Source organism: Gorilla gorilla, chromosome 12, assembly GCF_029281585.2.
Source record: "Gorilla gorilla gorilla isolate KB3781 chromosome 12, NHGRI_mGorGor1-v2.1_pri, whole genome shotgun sequence".
In the NCBI taxonomy this organism is placed as follows: Eukaryota; Metazoa; Chordata; class Mammalia; order Primates; family Hominidae; genus Gorilla; species Gorilla gorilla.
In genome coordinates, this window is record NC_073236.2 from 60,293,344 (window position 1) to 60,315,566 (window position 22,223).

Genomic DNA, 22,223 nt, shown 5'->3' on the forward strand with positions numbered 1-22,223 from the left:
CACAATTGCTACTTTTTTTGCTTTCATTATGTGTTAGGGTTGAAGTCTAAAAAAGTAGTCACTAGACACATGTGGGTAGCTTAAACTAATTAAAATTAAATGAAATTCAAAACCCAATTCCTCAGTAATACTTGACACATCTGAAGTGTTCAACAGCCATATGTGGCTAGTCTTACTGGTGGAACAGAAAGAAAATTTAATTGTTGGAGAAATTCTATTGGACAAAGCTGCTTTAGAACCTTGAAAATAAGGTTAAAAAGTATATTTTATTTAACTTCTTTATGTTATTTCTAGCATTCTTTATCTCAGTAGATCCAAGTTTTTGTCTAAAATCATATTGTTTCTGCTTATTTTCCTTTAACATTTTTTGTAGTGAAAGTTCACCACATGATGACATTTCTCATTCCTGTTTGTCTGAAAAAGACTTTTTCTTTTTCTCCATTTTTGAAAGATATATTTGCTAGATATAGAATCCTTGATTGACTTTTTCCTCTCATTACATTAAAAATGTCACTTCATTCTTTTCTAGCACACATAATTTCTGATGTGAATAGGCTATAATTATTGTAGTTTATAATGCATGTAATGTACATTTTTTCCCCATCTATGCCTGCAAGATTGTATTTATTTTGTTTTTTGGCAGTGAATATGGTGTGTGTGTTTGTGCATTTGTGTGTGTACATGTGAGAGAGGGAGAGAGACGGAGAGATTGAAAATGTATGTGTGTAAGCCTATTTGGTATTCTCTGAGTTTCTTGGATTTGTGATTTTTTTGTCTTTTTCTAATTTTTCAAAATTATTGGGTATTACCTCAATGCTCAAATAAATAATTTTAAATGTGGAAGCAACTCTAAACCAAGGAATAGGCAGAAGCTGGAAGAGTTTGAGGTGCATGCTAGAAGCTTAGATTGTTATAAAAAGAACTTTTAAAGGTGATTCTGGTGAGGACTCAGGAAGAAAAGAGAAGAGCTAAAGACAAAGCCTCCATTTCCTTGGAGAATACAAAAGTAATCATGAACAGAATGTTGGCAAAGATATGGATGGTCAAGGTCATTGTCATGAGGTCTCAGACAGAATCAAGTGACATTATTATTGGAAACTAGAGGAAAGGCAATCTCTGTTACAAAGTGGCAAAGAAATTGGCAGAATTCTGTTCATGTTCTAGTGTTCTGTGGAAGGTAGAACTTGAAAGCAATAAAAATGTATATTTAGCATAATTAAATTGGATACTTAGCTGGTGAAAATTCTCAGCAAATTGTTGAAGGTTGCTCAGTTCCTATATAGTAAAATGAGAGAAGAGAAAAGTGACTTGAAGGTAAAATTATTAAGCAAAAGAACTAGAACTTAAATATTTGGAAAATTCTCAGCCCATCTGTATCACAAAAAGTGAGAAAGCATGTCTGGAAGAGAACAGTAAGGGTGCAGCCAATTGACAGTTTGATAAGGAGATTAGTATGGGTATGAACTACAGGCTTACCAAACCACCCCTGCAGAAAAACTGCTAATTTGAACTGAAAGGGGCAAAAAATGGGATGAAATGAAGAAAAGCTGTTAGATTTCTTGAATTCTGTGTGGTAGGATTATAGAAATATTCAGCTGCAAATGGGCACTATTCTTCAAGACAAAGAAAGAATGACCACCAAGGTGATTCAGAGGTCATCAAGTCTACTTCCTTGGTTTTGAAAGGTGGGACCATTGTCTTTCTTACAAAAGGCCAGGTGGATGCTCTCCAATGCCCTAGGAGTAGGCCACCTGGCAGACAGAGCTCTAGAATTGAGACTCCTGCCTGGCAGGGCTGCACGTGCAGTACCACCACCTGAAGGCAGGGCATGAAGCCAAAAAGGATTATTCTCAAGCCTTCAGTTCTCATAGAACTTGCCTTGCTAGCATGTGGACTTATTTGAGATTTATCACCCTTTTCTTCTTTCCTATATCTTCCATTTGAAAAGGGAATGTCTACCCTTTGCTTGTTTTGGAAGCACATAACTTGTTTGATTTCACAGGTTCACAGCAGGAGAAGAATTTCATCTTAGGATGAATTAGACATGGGGTGTCACTCATATCTGATTTGGATGATATTTAGATGAGACAATGAACTTTATATTCTTGTCTTGATGCTGAGAAGGATTAAGACTTTGGGGATGTTGGAGTGGAATAAATGTATTTTGCATGTAAGAACATGAATCTTAAGGGGCCAGGGTCAAATTCAATGGAATAAATGTGCCTCCCCACAACTGATATGTTAAAATCTTTTTTTTTTTTTTTTTTTTTGAGACAGAGTCTCACTCTGTCACCCAGGCTGGAGTGCAGTGGTGTGATCTCAGCTCACTGCAAGCTCCGCCTCCTGGGTTCAGGCCTTTCTTCTGCCTCACCCTCCCGAATAGCTGGGACTACAGGCACCCACCACCACGCCCGGCTAATTTTTTGTATTTTTAGTAGAGACAGGGTTTCACCGTGTTAGCCAGGATGGTGTCGATCTCCTGATCTCGTGATCCACCTGCCTCGGCCTCCCAAAGTGCTGGGATTACAGGCGTGAGCCACTGCGCCCGGCCGATATGTTAAAATCTTAACCTCCGATGTGATGGTATTAGGAGGTGGATTATGAGAATAGAGCCATCATGAATGGGATAAGTGCCCTTATTAAGGGAGTCATGAGAGCCCTCAGTCTCTTTCTTCCATGGGAGGATATAAGGAGAAGTTGGCTTTCACAACTCAGAAGAGAACCCTCATCCAAACCCAAACATGCTGGTGCCCTGGTTGTCCAGCCTCTAGAACTGTGAGAAATAAAATTCTGTTCTTTATAAGCCACTAAGACTACAGTATTTTTAATAGCATCTCAAACTGACTAAGACACATATAATGGCAGCAATTCAAATTCCAACAGCTAATAATCACATGGCAGCCTCATCCATGCTTGAACCTGATTTAGATACATGTGGACGAGTCTGCCATGTGAAGAAGGCTAGGCTAGCCTTCTAGAGGTGTGCCACAGCCAACATCCAGCCTATATAGTTACTTTTCTCATAAAAATTTCATTATGCCATCTATCTTTATTACATGAATTGTTACAAACCTTCAATTCTACAACAAAATTCTGTGATATCATTTGACCTTTCTTTAATATGGATCCTAAATATAAATGCAAACTCAGGCACTGAAAACATATGGTTGTATTTCATGAAGTGACATTAAGAAGATTAACCTTTTAGACTATCAAACATGCAAAAACACAAATGTAAGATTTTGCAGGAATGTTAGAGCCCCCAAAATATGTCTGAATGACTCCGTGTATGCACCAAAGTTATACAAACAGTGTTCCACATCAATGAGAGTAAAATAAGAAATATCTGCAACTCAACTACAGTAATTGATTCCAAATCAGAGGTGGACACAATGGATGCATCAGAACCATTCAAAGAAGTGATTCATCTATGATTCTGTGATGCATTCCTAGGAAGACAAAACATCCAGCATGTCAATTTTATAAAAAACTTCTCCAGTATTTGGTAATTATTACCAGTGAAGAAACAGCGTTCTGGCTCAAGATGGACATTTCCTAAAGCGAAGTCTCTCATATTAAATGCACAACACTCTAAAGCTAAAGAAAGCACTCTACAAAATTAATACAGGCTGCTCCATTATTGAATTGCTTGCTTTTGTAATATCCCTTCTTGCCTTCCTCTGGTACTCAGTTTCATATTACCTCTGGGCTACTTTGGATTTACAGTTTTATCGAGAAAAGCTTTTTATTGTTGTTATTATTTTTAGAGACAGGGCATTGTTTTCTTGCCCAGGCTGGACTTAAACTCCTGGGTTCAAATGCTCCTCCCGCCTAAGCCTCCTGAGTAGCTGAGATGCCCAGCATTATCTGGGAAAGCTTTTGGTGTTGTATCATAAATTACTGCTGCTTGATATCACTGGCCTCCTAAATAATCTGATGTGTATTCACTCTTTCTGATACTGATATAACTATTTTTAAAACTTTCTTTAATCATGTCATCTGCAAACAGGGACAATTTGACTTCCTCTTTTCCTAATTGAATACCCTTTATTTCCTTCTCCTGCCTGATTGCCCTGGCCAGAACTTCCAACACTATGTTGAATAGGAGTGGTGAGAGAGGATATCCCTGTCTTGTGCCAGTTTTCAAAGGGAATGCTTCCAGTTTTTGCCCATTCAGTATGATATTGGCTGTGGGTTTGTCATAAATAGCTCTTTTCATTTTGAGATACATCCCATCAATAGCTAATTTATTGACAGTTTTTAGCATGAAGGGCTGTTGAATTTTGTTGCAGGCCTTTTCTGCATCTATTGAGATAATCATGTGGTTTTTGTCTTTGGTTCTGTTTATATGCCGGATTACGTTTATTGATTTGCATATGTTGAACCAGCGTTGCATCCCAGGGATGAAGCCCACTTGATCATGGTGGATAAGCTTTTTGATGTGCTGCTGGATTCAGTTTGCCAGTATTTTATTGAGGATTTTTGCATCAATGTTTAGACCAAGGGATATTGGTCTAAAAGTCTCTTTTTTTGTTGTGTCTCTGCTGGGCTTTGGTAACGGGATGATGCTGGCCTCATAAAAAGAGTTAGGTAGGATTCCCTCTTTTTCTATTGATTGGAATAGTTTCAGAAGGAATGGTACCAGCTCCTCCTTGTACCTCTGGTAGAATTCGGCTGTGAATCTGTCTGGTCCTGGACCTTTTTTGGTTGGTAGGCTATTAATTATTGCCTCAATTTCAGAGCCTGTTATTGGTCTATTCAGAGATTCAACTTCTTCCTGGTTTAGTCTTGGGAGGGTGTATGTGTCGAGGAATTTATCCATTTCTTCTAGATTTTCTAGTTTATTTGCATAGAGGTGTTTATAGTATTCTCTGATGGCAGTTTGTATTTCTGTGGGATCAGTGGTGATATCCTCTTTATCATTTTTTAGTGCATCTATTTGATTCTTCTCTCTTTTCTTCTTTATTAGTCTTGCTAGCCGTCTATCAATTTTGTTGATCCTTTCAAAAAACCAGCTCCTGGATTCATTGATTTTTGAAGGGTTTTTTGTGTCTCTATCTCCTTCAGTTCTGCTCTGATCTTAGTTATTTCTTGCCTTCTGCTAGCTTTTGAATGTGTTTGCTCTTGCTTCTCTAGTTCTTTCAATTGTGATGTTAGGGTGTCAATTTTAGATCTTTCCTGCTTTCTCTTGTGGGTATTTAGTGCTATAAATTTCCCTCTACACACTGCTTCAAATGCGTCCCAGAGATTCTGGTATGTTGTGTCTTTGTTCTCATTGGTTTCAAAGAACATCTTTATTTCTGCCTTCATTTCGTTATGTACCCAATAATCATTCAGGAGCAGGTTGTTCAGTTTCCATGTAGTTGAGTGGTTTTGAGTGAGTTTCTTAATCTTGAGTGCTAGTTTGATTGCACTGTGGTCTGAGAGACAGTTTGTTATAATTTCTGTTCTTTTACATTTGCTGAGGAGTGCTTTACTTCCAACTATGTGGTTAATTTTGGAATAAGTGTGATGTGGTGCTGAGAAGAATGTATATTCTGTTGATTTGGGGTGGAGAGTTCTGTAGATGTCTATTAGGTCTGCTTGGTGCAGAGCTGAGTTCAATTCCTGGATATCTTTGTTAACTTTCTGTCTCCTTGATCTGTCTAATGTTGACAGTGGGGTGTTAAAGTCTCCCATTATTATTGTGTGGGAGTCTAAGTCTCTTTGTAGGTCTCTAAGGGCTTGCTTTATGAATCTGGGTGCTCCTGTATTGGGCGCATATATATTTAGGATAGTTAGCTCTTCTTGTTGAATTCATCCCTTTACCATTCTGTAATGGCCTTCTTTGCCTCTTTTGATCTTTGTTGGTTTAAAGTCTGTTTTGTCAGAGACTAGGATTGCAACCCCTGCCTTTTTTTATTTTCCATTTGCTTGGTAGATCTTCCTCCACCCCTTTATTTTGAGCCTATGTGTGTCTCTGCATGTAAGATGGGTCTCCTGAATACAGCACACTGATGGGTCTTGACTCTTTATCTAATTTGCCAGTCTGTGCCTTTTAATTGGAGCATTTAGCCCATTTACATTTAAGGTTAATATTGTTATGTGTGAATTTGATCCTGTCATTATGATGTTAGCTGGTTATTTTGCTCGTTAGTTGATGCAGTTTCTTCTTAGCATCGATGGTCTTTACAATTTGGCATGTTTTTGCAGTGGCTGGTACCAGTTGTTCCTTTCCATGTTTAGTGCTTCCTTCAGGAGCTCCTGTAGGGCAAGCCTGGTAGTGACAAAAATCTCTCAGCATTTGCTTGTCTGTAAAGGATTTTATTTCTCCTTCATTTATGAAGCTTAGTTTGCCTGGATATGAAATTCTGGGTTGAAAATTCTTTTCTTTAAGAATGTTGAATATTGGCCCCTACTCTCTTCTGGCTTGTAGAGTTTCTGCTGAGAGATCTGTTGTTAGTCTGATGGGCTTCCCTTTGTGGGTAACCCGACCTTTCTCTATGGCTGCCCTTAAAATTTTTTCCTTCATTTCAACTGTGGTGAATCTGGCAATTATGTGTCTTGGAGTTGCTCTTCTCAAGGAGTATCTTTGTGGCATTCTCTGTATTTTCTGAATTTAAATGTTGGCCTGCCTTGCTAGGTTGGGAAAGTTCTCCTGGATAATATCCTGCAGAGTGTTTTCCAACTTGGTTCCATTCTCCCCATCACTTTCAGATACACCAATCAGACGTAGATTTGGTCTTTTCACATAGTCCCAAATTTCTTGGAGGCTTTGTTCATTTCTTTTTACTCTTTTTTCTCTAAACTTCTCTTCTTGCTTCATTTCATTCATTTGATCTTCAGTCACTGATACCCTTTCTTCCAGTTGATCAAATCGGCTACTGAAGCTTGTGCATTTGTCATGTAGTTCTCGTGCCATGGTTTTCAGCTCCATCAGGTCTTTTAAGGACTTCTCTACACTGGTTATTCTAGTTAGCCATTCATCTAATCTTTTTTCAAGGTTTTTAGCTTCTTTATGATGGGTTTGAAATTCCTCCTTTAGCTCGGAGAAGTTTGATCATCTGAAGCCTTCTTCTCTCAACTCGTAAAAGTCATTCTCCGTCCAGCTTTGTTCCATTGTTAGCGAGGAGCTGCATTCCTTTGGAGGGGGAGAGGCACTCTGATTTTTAGAATTTTCAGCTTTTCTGCTCTGTTTTTCCCCCATCTTTGTGGTTTTATCTACCTTTGGTCCTTGAAGATGGTTGCGTACAGATGGGGTTTTTGTATGGATGTCTTTTCTGTTCATTAGTCTTCCTTCTAATAGTCAGGACCCTCAGCTGCAGTTCTGTTGGAGTTTGCTGGAGGTCCACTCCAGACCTTTTTTTCCTGGGTAACAGCAGCAGAGGCTACAGAACAGTGAATATTGCTGAATAGCAAATGTTGCTGCCTGATTTTTCCTCCGGAAGCTCCATCTCAGAGGGGTACCCGGCTGTGTGGGGTGTCAGTCTGCCCCTACTGGGGATGCCTCCCAGTTAGGCTACTCAGGTGTCAGGGACCCACTTGAGGAGGCAGTCTGTCCGTTCTCAGATCTCAAACTCTGTGCTGGGAGAACCACTACTCTCTTCAAAGCTGTCAGACAGGGACATTTAAGTCTTCAGAGGTTTCTGCTGCCTTTTGTTTGGCTATGCCCTGCCCCCAGAGGTGGAGTCTATAGAGGCAGGCAGGCCTCCTTGAGCTCTGGTGTGCTCCACCCAGTTTGAGCTTCCAGGCTACTTTGTTTACCTACTCAAACCTCAGCAATGGCGGGGACCCCTCCCCCAGCCTTGCTGCCACCTTGCAGTTCGATCTCAGACTGCTGTGCTAGCAAAGAGCGAGTCTCCATGGGCATGGGACCCTCCAAGCCATGTGCAGGATATAATCTCCTGGTGTGCTAAGACCATTGGAAAAGCGCAGTATTAGGGTGGGAGTGACCCGATTTTCCAGGTGCTATCTGTCACAGCTACCCTTGGCTAGGAAAGGGAATTCCCTGACCCCTTGCTCTTCCCGGGTGAGGCGATGCCTCGCCCTGCTTCGGCTAATGCTCAGTGGGCTGCACCCACTGTCCTGCACCCACTGTCTGACAAGCCCCAGTGAGATGAACCCAGTACCTTGGTTGGAAACGCAGAAATCACCTGTTTTTCACGTCACTCATGCTGGGAGCTGTAGACTGGAGCTATTCCTATTTGGCCATGATTGTATATTTAGAAAACCCCCATCATCTCAGCCCAAAATCTCCTTCAGCTGATAAGCAACTTCAGCAAAGTCTCAGGATACAAAATCAATGTGCAAAAATCACAAGCATTCTTATACACAAATAACAAACAAACAGAGAGCCAATCATGAGTGAACTCCCATTCACAATTGCTTCAAAGAGAATAAAATACCTAGGAATCCAACTTACAAGGGATGTGAAGGACCTCTTCAAGGAGAACTACAAACCACTGCTCAATGAAATAAAAGAAGACACAAACAAATAGAAGAACATTCCATGCTCATGGATAGAAAGAATCAATGTTGTGAAAATGGCCATACTGCCCAAGGTAATTTATAGATTCAATGCCATCCCCATCAAGCTACCAATGACTTTCTTCACAGAATTGGAAAAAAATACTTTAAATTTCATACGGAACAAAAAAGAGCCTGCATTGCCAAGACAATCCTAAGCCAAAAGAACAAAGCTGGAGGCATCAGGCTACCTGACTTCAAACTATACTACAAGGCTAAGTAACCAAAACAGCATGGTACTGGTACCAAAACAGAAATATAGATCAATGGAACAGAACAGAGCCCTGAAAAATAATATCACACATCTACAACCATCTGATCTTTGATGAACCTGACAAAAACAAGAAATGGGGAAAGGATTCCCTATTTAATAAATGGTACTGGGAAAACTGGCTAGCCCTATGTAGAAAGCTGAAACTGGATCCCTTCCTTACACCTTATACAAAAATTAATTCAAGATGGATTAAAGACTTACATGTTAGACCTAAAACTATAAAAACCCTAGAAGAAAACCTAGGCATTACCATTCAGGACATAGGCATGGGCAAGGTCTTCATGTCTAAAACACCAAAAGCAATGGCAACAAAAGCCAAAATTGACAGATGGGATCTAATTCAACTAAAGAGCCTCTGCACAGCAAAAGAAACTACCATCAGAGTGAACACGCAACCTACAGAATGGGAGAAAATTTTTGCAATCTACTCATCTGACAAAGGGCTATTATCCAGAATCTACAAAGAACTTAAACAAACTTGCAAGAAAAAAAAAACAACTTCATCAAAAAGTGGGCAAAGGAAATGAACAGACACTTCTCAGAAGAAGACATTTATGCAGCCAACAGACACATGAAAAAATGCTCATCATCACCGGCCATCAAAGAAATGCAAACCAAAACCACAATGAGATACCATCTCACACCAGTTAGAATGGCGATCATTAAAAAGTCAGGAAACAACAGGTGCTGGAGAGGATGTGGAGAAATAGGAACACTTTTACACTGTTGGTGGGACTGTAAACTAGTTCAACCATTGTGGAAGACAGTGTGGTGATTCCTCAGGGATCTAGAACTAGAAATATCATTTGACCCAGCCATCCCATTACTGGGTATATACCCAAAGGATTATAAATCATGCTGCTATAAAGATACATGCCCAAGTATGTTGATTGTGGCACTATTCACAATAGCAAAGACTTGGAACCAACCCAAATGTCCAACAATGATAGACTGGATTAAGAAAATGTGGCATATATACACAATGGAATACTATGCAGCCACAAAGAAGGATGAGTTCACGTCCTTTGTAGGGAGATCGATGAAGCTGGAAACCATCATTCTGAGCAAACTACCACAAGGACAAAAAACCAAACACTGCATGTTCTCACTCATAGGTGGGAATTGAACACTTGGAATACTTGGACATGGGGTGGGGAACATCACACATCGGGGCTTGTCATGGGGTGATGGGAGTGGGGGGATAGCATTAGGAGATATACCTAATGTTAAATGACGAGTTAATGAGTGCAGCACACCAACATGGCACATGTATACATATGTAACCAACCTGCATATTGTGCACAATGTACCCTAGAACTTAGAGTATAAAAAAAAAAAAAACAACTTTCTTTAAGCCTGGCCATGCTGTCTTATGATAACATTATTTTTCCAAGTTCTATCTATCTTTACATAAGGCAATGAAAGAATGTTTCCATTTCTACCATTCTATAGTGAAGTTATTTGGAGGACAAGAGAATTGCCTCTTAATAAGTGGCGCTAGAGTGCTTGACTATTGAGAACATATGGATCTATGAGCACAAGCTACATTAATGCTGATGATTCTGGTAATGGCACCCCTTCTACTCTCGAGATCTCAGAATGATCTGTTGAGAACTTCAGGCTTTATTTTCCACATAATCACTTTCTTGAAGTATTATTGAAATCTTTGCTTCCAAGGTATCAGGTAGTTTTCACATTATTTTTCTACAACATTGTTGAGCCAAGAAGAAAGGTGAATGGTCCTGCTCACTTAAGATTATATCCAAAGAAAGAATGTTCTAGGTGGCTGCCCTCCCAGCAGAAGTTAAACACCATATATGAATTTTAAACAGAAGCCATCACAATATATGTCAACTCACCAAAGTGTCCTAAGGCCTAAACACAACATCTCAGCTACATCAAGAGCAGGACTTTTTTTTTTTTTTTTTTTTTTTTTGAGACAGTCTCACTCTGTCAAGTGCAGTGGTGTGATCTTGGCTCACTGCAGCCTCCACCTCCTGGGTTCAAGCTATTCTCCTGCCTCAGCCTCCCGAGTAGCTGAGATTACAGGTGTACATCATCACACCTGGCTAATTTTTGTATTTTAGAGACAGGGTTTCACCATGTTGGCCAAGCTGGTTTCAATCTCCTGACCTCAGGTGATCCTCCTGCCTCAGCCTCCCAAAATGGTGGGATTACAGGCATGAGCCACTGCGCCCAGCCAACAGCAGAATGTATTATACCTTTATGTTAGCACAGTTTTCCTCCTGTCCTCAAACCTAACTCTATATGACCAGTTAATAGAATAGAGAAGTTATCTACCCAGCAAGGGCTGGTAAGCATTGATAGTCTAGCGAGTTTCACCACATAATCACTTTAAAATGATGTGATACCTGGATGACTCTTCCCAACTGGGGAGACTGGCATTAAAAGGACACATCCCAGCTTCCACTCAAAATGTTCCAATACAGTGAACTTTCCAACCATAGACAAAATAACAACACAGGGCAGCATGTACTCTATCTGTATTTCTGTCTGTATTCATTGGCTTTTCAACACTAGAGTCAGCACCTGGCACAGAATAGCAACCAATACGTTTATTGAGTTCTACTAAATAGAACTTGCTGCTAGAAGGTACATCTCTGTTCCCCTCCTTGCCTTTAAATCATTCAACCACACATATTTAATAATTACCTATCTGCAGCAGGTACTGTGCTAGGTACTATAGACACTGCAATGAACAAAACAGACACATTTCCTGTACTGACATAGCTTATAGGTTGCTTTTTTGTGTCATATACTCTGGCTGCTTCTCTGAATCTAGGTAGAAAAATATTGTGCCAAAAGATAGTCACTTAAGGAATCAGGGCCTTAGGGATTTACATCATTTGTAACTTAGTTCTCCAAAAAGGACTGACCATGTGGACCAAACCAGATCAGCTGTTCCTGGAGGATGTCATTCCGTAATTCTTCCTGGGAAGGCAGCGCCTAGAACACTCTTTCTTTGAATCTCTAGATAAATTATCTTGAAGAGGAGCATGTCTGTGTTTTTTATTTCCCCAGCAAATGTTTGAGAGTGGTATGCTTTTTGAGCCCTTACATATCTGATAATATTTTTCTGTTGTCTTTACATAAAAATAACAAGTTGACAGAATACAGAATTCATCAATCATAAGTCTTATCTTTTATATCTCTGTAGGTAATTTATCCAGTTTTCTGACATTTATTTTCATTACAGAAAAGTTTGAGAACAATCTAAATTTGTTCTTATTTTTAACTTTTCCCTTTCATATCGGTAAAATTCTTTATCACTGAAATTAATAAATTTAACATACAATTCAGACACTGTACATTTGCCTGTATGAATCTCTCATTCTCATCACCTCAAAATTTTCTCTTTAATTAAAAAAGTTTGCTATTCTACATTGGCTACTGACTTTGCTCTACCTAGTATTGTTAGTTCTTAAGCTAGATCTTTACAAATTATCTTCTGAAGTGACAATTTATTCTCTCATTTTCATGTTTTTATTCTTTTTCTTCATCAATTTTACCTTTATATTGCTGATTTGACTTTATGTTCTTTTCAAGGTAAATTTTTATTTCACATCTGTGTTTTTGGTCTCCTTAGGGTCACATGTTAACTTGTGACCATTGATGGACAGCCATACTTTTTCTGGTACCTTTGCTCTCCTTTTTAGATAGGTGTGATGGCCCAGCTAAATCATTCAGATATGGCCTGGGTGCCTGCCCAGCTCTTGGTTAAATGAGTAATGAATGGGGATTGGTGTTGATTATAATAGAGACATTTATATGAGGTGGGGACTGAAGCCACCTGGTTCCTGCTTCTTCAAGGACTCCCAAACATGGTATCAATGTAAACTCTATGAAAATCCTCATGCTATGCACTCAAACGTCTGATACCAGCCAGGTCAAAGCTGGGATTCTGCAGCATCATAACATAAGCACTCATACACTGCCAGGGAACCTCTCTTCTGAAGTATCCAAGTGAAGAGCAAAGAAGATTTTAAAATGCCTACTTATCAGTAAAAAGAATTGATCATTCATTTATTTTTCAAAATTGGAGTTTAGAACAAGCACATTTCTTGTGTCTTAAATGATACAGACAAGTTTCACAAAGTAACTCTGAAGATAATTTAGAAGATATTTCAAAGTCATTTTTGCTCACTCTGCCATTGTAGATAAAAATTACTGGGCCATGGCCAGGAACCGTGGCTCACGCCTATAATCCCAGAACTTTGGGAGGCTGAGGCAGGCGGATCACTTGAGGTCAGGCGTTCGAGACCAGCCTGGCCAACATAGTGAAATCTCGTCTCTACTAAAAATACAAAAATTAGCTGGGCGTGGTGGCATATGCCTGTAATCCCAGCTACTTGGGAGGCTGAGACAGGAGAATTGCTTGAACCCTGGAGGCAGATGTTGCAGTGAGTAGAGATAGCACCACTGCACTCCAGCCTGGGTGACATAGCAAGACCCTGTCTCGAAAAGAAAAAGAAAAAAAAATACTTAATGGGCCATGGGGCAAAGAAGGGCATGAAGGGAAACATAAACAGTGCAGTTTTTAATGTTCCTGGTGTATGTAGTGTTGAGGAGTCTAAGTCTAAGGGGGTGATCATGTGGGTGAGGAAGAGAGAAATCTGAATCCTTTTCCATTAAAAGTCTGGTGTTGTGCTGGCCAAGCCCAGACGTAAGGAGAGTAGAGAATGGGAAAAATCATTCTGGCAGCATTGTGGATAAAGGATGGAATGAAGGCTGAAAGCTTATTTAGGAAGTAATAATTCGGGTGAGAAATTGGCCTATTGTGGCAATGTGAATAGAGAGTGAGAACATTTTTAGATATTTAGATAATAGAATAAAAACAACTTAGCAACCAACTGATTGTAGGAGAAATATATAAAAAGAGCTTAGAATAACTTCCAGTTTCTGGACTAAGTGATCAAATTGATGTTGGAACCAAAAGGGATATTCAAAAAAGGGGAGATTTTGAGTTGAAAGAGGGTGTGAACATAGAACACAATAAATTCACTTTGGACATATTAAGTTTAAAGCACATATAGTTAGACTGAGGTGATTATTTCATGATGTATATGTATATCAAATTATGAAATTATGCACTTTAAATATGTACAATCATTGTCAAATATATTTTAATTTAAAAAACAATAAATATAAGGTTACCAGGTAGAGATATTCAACAAGATGCTAGATATATGGTCTAGAATTTTAGAGAGAGAATTAAAAAGAAGATACAGATTCTGAGGTCATCAGTGTATTACTACCTGGAAAGATGACAAAAGAAGACACTAGGCAATGTCCTAGGTACACAGGATACAACAGTAGAAAAAGAGACTAAGTCCCTACCCTGGGAAGATGACATTCTATTAGAAGAAGAAAAGCAATAATCAAATAGGAAAATATATAAGTTGTATAATTTTAGACTGTTGTTTAAAAAGGCTAATAATAAAGGATGCTACAATGTAAGAGTTGAATGAACAGAAAAAAAATTATTTGCAAAGAACCAAGAAGGAGAAGTTGAACTGAGTAGGTGAAGAAAAATCAAGGGCCAGAAGTGACATGTCAAAGAGGAGTGATCAAAAGGACCAATGCTAAAGATATTAAACAATCAGTAAATTTTCTTCTTGATTGTGTTCAAGGGCTTATGGCTCTCTCTTTGTAATCAGAGCTGCCGGAGAGAGAGCATATGGAGCTCTGGCTTTGCCATTCTGATTGCTGATTTTAAAACAAATCTTACCATGTTTTTGATGTCTCATTCCTAAAATGTTCCTACCAGTAAAACTGAGTAATTCTAAAGGAATTTAAAATTATATATTCTTTATCCAAGTTGATTGTAGCTATCTCATTTCTCAGGCAAGGAAAACTTATCCCTCAGGACATGTGGAAGAAAATGGATATATCCTGATGTTTCTCTCTTTGAATAAAAAGAAATCCTTTTCACTTACAATACTTGCATATTCCTCTATTTGAAACTATTTTTTCCTAAAAATACAATTTGTCTGTATGTTCGTAATAATGTTAAAAGTAAACTAGATTATTTTCTGTTCCTAGAACTATGAGTAGAAGTTCACAGTAGCAAGTTATTTTTATTTGCAATGCAGTTGTTTGTCTTAGATGTTGAACGTAACACCTTGAAGAGTCTTCTGAGGTATATGATTTTGTTCTTCAAATTCATTAGTTAGTTGCTTCTCTATGTTGCTTAGAATAGAATCAGTGTGAGAAGTTTTCATCTTGAATGTACTTCATATGTAATTATATTTTAAATTCTGTCAGGTTTTACTAGTACTGTTAATGCATTTAAGTGTGCATAAAAGCCCAATCGTTTTATCCATTTCTTTTTTTCATGGGGAAGAATTGGAGTGTCAGGATAGTTATATTTGAATTAGCTGTAATCCAAGCAGAAGCTTTTCTGTGGCATGCATTTTTTAGAAATGGCAGGGGAATAAGTTTCACAGTGGGCAGCATCACTTTGAAAACATGATTATTAATCTTTTTCGGAGCAAAAATGCAATAAAGAAATTGGTTCAGCAGGATGGGAGCCTAAACATTTTTATATTTGTTGCATGGTGTGAGATGGAAAACAAAATGGGTAAGGTTATAACCAAAATTCATTCTCCCTAGGAAGTTTTCACTGTAAAGCATGGCAAATATACAATAAACTTTTATTTTTCCTTTTTGAACTTGAGAGGGCACCAACTCTTCACCTTGTTAAGTACAGAGAAAATAATGGCCTTTTGATGGGCTCGTGCTAGGGTGAACTAGAAAACCACATCATTAACAATGCTATTGTGATGAAAAAATAAGTGAGTGGAAGAATTTTGTTATATAGCTTCCAAGTGTTTCTAATGAAAAATCTCACTAATGCCCACAGACAACCACTATCTGGCAAACTACTGCCCAGGAGAGAGCACAAGACATTCATGCTTACTCACTCTAGTCATGTTTGGTGTTGATCTTATAGAGCAACATCAGGGAATTATATTTCTTTTCTTCAAAATTCACTCATTAGGTAAAAAGAGAAGACTTCATGACTCATAAGAAATAAAATGATACTGTTTTAGTGTTTTATTAGGTGATATAAGAATAGTTAAATCATGTGAAAACACAAGAAATGATCACATCCAAAAGCTCTGAGAATCTATAAGGAAGTTTCTATTACAGGGCAAAGTAGCACTGTATCTTCTATTGAGGCTTTGGTTCTAAACATTAAAACTAATTCCTCCTGAGATGCTTAATTCTATGGAAGGCTTAACTACATCGACTAAGTGCAGGTTACCTGAGCTTAAGGTTTGCTCTGGGTATTTCCAGCACAGATCCTGCAGCTGCATCTTATTTTGTGACTATAATGTGAGGGAAGGGTGCTGATGCCAGGAACTGTCTATTTGCCAGCAGTGGCTAGAGGGAACTAGCTTGGTCCTATGCTTCAGACCCTTTTAAGTCAGGGTACTATCTCCTGGGATGAAATGCTAGTTGAGAGTAAAAGGAGAGGTAGGGGAAGGTAGAGAGTGAGGGAGAGTGAGCAAGTGGGCTTATGATTTTTTACTTTAACATTGTCAATTCTCCCTTCATTAACCCAATGAACAATATGATATTCTTAAACTTAGTCAACCTACTACACTGTCTCTTTTTTTCCCTCCTTAGGGAAATACTCATGGATTTTCTGTAACTAAGGTAGGTAGAAAAAGAGCTTTGATATCTCCCATGAGGCTAACTGACAACATATATGTTTCTCATATGAGCCTTATAACTGGGCTTGCTCTGGTTTCATAAGATATGTGGTTCAAATGCTCATAAAGTTCAACATAATAGAATGGAATTAACATTTTATTTCCCCCCCAAATGACCCACTTATATTTATAATCATTTACCTTTCATGTTTGAAAATCAATATTTCATTTTTTTCTATTAGAAAAATGTAACAGGGCACACAACACTGTGAACTGTAGGCCTCATAAGTGTAATAATTAAAATAAATGTTTTATGAATGCATGTTTGCTGTGGACTTTGGAAAGGGAAAATTTCATGGTAGCTCTTCTATTCCTCACCAAATTTTAATAAACTTGTTATTCCAAAATATTTCCCTGAACACAATGAATTCTAATTTTCTTTCTTTTTTTTTTTGAGATGGAGTCTCCCTCTGTCACCCAGGCTGGAGTGCAGTGGTGCAACCTCGGCTCACTGCAAGCTCCGCCTCCCGGGTTCACGCCATTCTCCTGCCTCAGCCTCCCGAGTAGCTGGGACTACAGGCGCCCGCCACCGCGCCGGGATAATTTTTTTTGTATTTTAGTAGAGACGGGCTTTCACCATGTTAGCCAGGATGGTCTCGATCTCCTGACCTCGTGATCTGCCCGCCTCGGCCTCCCAAAGTGCTGGGATTACAGGCGTGAGCCACCATGCCCGGCCGAATTCTAATTATTTAACCCTTTGAAATGTCCTGTTTTCACTCTATTTGTAGTCTAACACATATACTTGAATTGTTTTTGTTTTCTTCTTTCCACAAGGGTAAAAACAAATAAAACATGAAATTGTTCTGTTCTGGGCAGAACTTTGGTGCTGAGATTGCAGGTTTAACAATTTCAGCATTCTAACCAAGTGCCATTTTACTCTCCAGATTTCAATCGTTCCAAGAGTAGGAAAAAAATCTTTTCTAAAACATATGCAAGAATTTGGGATAATAGTGGGTCCATGTTATAAAATACACACAAAATGCAACAGAATCTACAAGCTGATGTCAATTTGTCTTGGAGAGATTAGAGAAATTCAAAGCTTTCTCAAAAGAAATAACATACAATTCCATTCTATTTTAATACAGCACCAAATGAGATATAATTTTAAATACTTAAAACACAACCACAAAATAACTTTAATAGATTTGGAATTGTATTTAATATTTGTGCATTGAATTCGTGCAAATAAAAATATAAATTAAATGGCTTTAAGAATCTTTATTAAAGGATTCAGCATTAACTGCCAAATATACAAAAGTTTATGAAAAAATCAAAGGACTAGATGTAGAATCTCAACACTTTTAGCATTGTAGGAGTCTTTAATGAGCAAAAGACAGTTTCTAAGATATTTCTAGGTCTAACTTGTCATATTTTAAAGTAATTTAAAATAATGTAAAGATGTAATTTTGTAATTCAATAGTTTAAATTATTAAATTATTAAATAATTTAAATTATAATTTTATAATTTAAACTAATTTAAAGATGTAATTTTAAATACTTAAAACACAACCACAAAAAAACTTTAGTAGATTTGGAATTGTATTTAATATCTGTGCATTTAATTCATGCAAATAAAAATATAAATCAAATGGCTTTAAGAATCTTTATTAAGATTCTTACCTGGATACTCTCAACCTTTGTAAGATATTTCTAGGTCTAACTTGTCATATTTTAAAGTAATGTCCTGGATATTATCCCTAAAAAAATCTATAATTCATGCCTAGTTTTTCTCACTTCTCCAAATTTCAAAGTTCAGTAGTGAGAAAATAGGTCACAGTATCTAAGTGTATGAAACATTGTATATGGCTAAGTGATCTCCAAAATCTTGTGTATCTTATGGGCCATACTAAGGAAATGGACAGAGTTGTAATGACATTCCTTGCATGCAAGAATATTTATATGACTATTTCTTTGATTGCCCCAAGTGGGTCAAGGTCCTGGCAGGAACCTCGTTCTATGCAAACCAGGTTTTTTGAAGAGCATTTAAAAATATGTTTGCAAAGGTAAGTGTAGGTAATAGACGACAACAAGGGAGAGTGGAGTACCCACAAACTGGAGAGGGAAGGTTGACATTAACCCTAAGTAGAAATAAGGATTGTGTTTGCCAGCAGCTTTCAGTAAAGTCTGTGGAGAGAGGGTGGCCTGACAGGAACCGAGACCTTTGGCCATGGGATGCAGCCAGCCCATGGCAACCCCACAGACAGGGAGCTCAGGCATAACTGCGATGACCTTACTTTTCTCCTTTCCTCCAATTGCCCCACCCAACCCAAAGCTCCAATGTCATAGAGTGAAGAACAGATGTGTAGGAGTATAAATATGCTATTTAGCACACATCCCAAACTATGCCAACATCCCTGTGTTCTCGATTTTGACTATGCATATGGAGGATATAAGATTGAAGAATAATTTTTGCCTTAGATTCAAGAATACTTAATTATGCCTTGTAATGCATGATGAGCATAGTCATTTTTAAGTCACTTAGTCTTCTGCCCTCACTCAGACACCCCCTTTATTTTTTACTGTTCTATCTTTCAAATTGACTTTTCTATCATTAACTCATTCAATGACATCTGTTCTGTACACTCTACCATTGAGGCACTGTGTTAAGTCTACTGGTAAGGAGATGGACATAACACAGTCTTTGCCCCTGCACTGTCTGGTAGTCAAGATTTATATAAAGATAAAAACTTCCAATATTATAGTGTAACAAGAAAGATATGAGCATATATTCACAGGTCTGCCTCTATGGAGTGTCTAATTTGCAGTAATGTTTTATAGAAAACAAAAACTTTAAGTCTGCCTTCAAGACAATTTTGTTTCTACTTATTTAATAAAATGGCAACCTGATTATGATTAGGTTTCTCTTATGAGAAATAATGGCTGGCCATGTAGACTCAATCATTTAACCTCCAAAAAATTTATTTTTCATCTGAGTTTGGTTAATGTGAATCCACACTGGAAAGAGAGATCCAAAGTTACCATGATAATATTTTGAGACTTTATGTTTTGAGTAGGATTCCAGAGCAGGGTTATTTCCATAAGATATTTTAGGCCATTTTTAGTGGTCTCTTAGGAGGAAGTGTCCAAATGTTTTCCAACATTTTGTGCCATTAATTTACTATTTAAATTATTATATTATTGGCACAAAATGAAAGAAGCATGAGTGAATTATGAAAGCATAAAATGTGTGACTGTGTGTGAGAGAGGGTGTGTTAGATGTAGATTGCAAGTACTAGAAATGTAATACAATTGACAAATAATTACATATATTGTGAATTATACATCAGAGTTCAGTTTGTTTTATGACAATATAATATGGTAAATTACTCACAGGGTAAAACATACAAATAAAAAAAGAAACTGAAAAATGGGAGAAATTGGGAGGGAATCACCATATCCTAGGAGTTAAAAACAATCTTGCAAATGAAGAGTATCAGCACCATGGAGAGTGACACATATTCATGAATCCTTTCGGTCATGTCTATAACCTAGGATTAGGTTCTCTTCCTGATCCTATTTCTAGTAACTTGACAGACCCTTGTGCAACTTCTTTCCATCAGAACTGAGGGGCCTTATCTATATGATAATAAATCTATATTTTAAAACTTGCTTTTAGCACCAGAAGTCTTTAGTATCTTGTACAGAAGCTCATTATTAGGGTAACTATTTTGGTTTGAATGGTGATGTAGGGATCATATCTATTCTACTTACCTCTATTTCTCTGTCTTTGTCTCTATGGCCTCTCATACATCTCCAAGGAACACAATTTTGTTAATCACTGCACCAATAATCTGATGAATTATTTCAGTTATAGCATTCTTGGGATTAAAGCAGGAGTAGGTTGGCAGAATACTAAGCTTGTCTTCAGTCTTGTTTGGATTAAATGACCCAGCCTCCTTTTCTGAAAAAAAAAATATATATATACTGTTTGTCCTGCAAAGTACTGGCTGGCCACACCTATGGAAGGAAATATCTGAACCTACCACTTATAGAGAGCCAACCATACTTAATTTTCTAAATGATCATGTGTGACTTGATTTGAGCAGGTTTGCTTCTGTGTCAGATAGATCCTCCATGTACTACTACAGAGGATTCACTTATCTGTTGGCACACATTTTTAACAGCTTGTAAATTTTCATGGCTCCTGTTTACACATTTCATTGTCACATTTATATCAATGACAATTCCTTGAATTAAAGTACCAGAGCCAGGGGGCATATTTAAATTTTTTATTTAAAAATGATACTGCCTACCTTGCCATTTCTTTTAGGCAGAGCTATTCCTTTTCAGTCTCTTAGCTGAACTTATTTGAATGCTTTAAAGCTAACATCAATTTTCTACTAAGTAATGTCCAGGAATATGCTCAAAGTGTACATAGTATTTATATAAGACATTAATTGTTAAAGAAAACATTTTCATCAGTGCAGCTATTCCTAAAACATAGCTGATATCCAAGACAGATGTGAATGCACACCAAATCATGACTATACAGGCATTCCCAAAGTGCTCAGTTTAAGTTAGCAATATGGTTCCAGTTTCTCCAAATTTTCCAAATTTTAATGTTTCAGGAAGATAACTTTTTAATTATTACAAATTAATTTTGATATGGCAGAGGATGGTAGGCATTTTTATTCTCCCTTAATGATTTTAGGTGACAGTGGTTATCCTTTGAAAAACTACTTAATTACTTCTTCGTCTCATCCCCAGAGTCCTGCTGAAAATAGAATCAATAAAAGTTATAATGGAACTCAATGAGTGACTAGAATGATAATGAAGAATGCATTAGGAATCTTTATAAATGGGATGTGAATGCCCAGTTCAATCTAGTGGAGCCTTACCATGCTGCCCTTCAGATGTTTGAAAGCTCTATATTATTTAGCAAGACCATTAAATGTGGCTTATCTTTCAAAAGAAGGTGCAAAGATTAATGCAACTCACCAAATGGCTGAAGTAAATGACCATGATGATGTGTGCTTTTCCAAAATTTGTTCCAAATAGGAAAGTGGAGCTAATAATATTGAAGCAATGTATTGACCTTTATTTTAAAGGGAGAAAAAATCTCTCTTAACTATAATATTTAGATAATTATTTTTATTACAGAAGTGAATTTTGCACCATGGTTATATTTCACCAATGTGTAGATGCTTTGCAGGAAACGCTATGAAAAAACATACTACTTTCATCTGTGGCATTTCTTTCCTTCAAGCAGAGGCTGGAGATATTTTAACTGTGAAGTTTCACTGAAGATATGTCTAGTGGTTGAGGCATGAAGGATTCTCCAAAGTAAGTGACTAAAGTGTGGATTATTGGCTGGATACACGTTAGGCACTTAGAGACTGATGTAAAACTTGTGTCTCAATCAATGGGAGGCACTTTTGCCTTCTCAGCTACGCATTCACTTCTTTGGGGCAGTGATAAAGGGACATATTATTAATATCTTTATGGCTTTCTTATACTTCTTGCAAACTAATTTAATGTTGTTAAGTAGCTAGAAAAATAAAGACGAAATATATTTAAACACTCTGACAGTGTGAGACTGCCTCCTTGGAGGAAGCTAAGAGAGTTTTCAAAACTCCCTTATACTGTTGGGTAAAGGAAATAATCATTCCAAAGTTTGAGGTTTTACTCATGAAGCCATTTGGCTACCAGAGTATCTAGATGTTGTTCACTGAAAAACAGTTGTGATAGTTTGGATTGTACAGTTT

At 37.6% G+C, this 22,223-nt stretch overlaps 1 protein-coding gene across 1 annotated transcript in view; it reads right to left on the reverse strand.

Annotated features, from left to right (window-relative positions):
• The window catches only part of CTNNA2 (catenin alpha 2), a 1,198,185-nt gene extending 1,177,782 nt beyond the window's left edge, over positions 1–20,403 (reverse strand). Inside the window, exon 1 of the mRNA XM_055378924.2 lies at positions 20,230–20,403. The gene's annotated coding sequence lies outside the window, so the exon portion shown is untranslated. The remainder of the gene's footprint in view (positions 1–20,229) is intronic.
• Between the last annotated feature and the right edge of the window lie 1,820 nt (positions 20,404–22,223).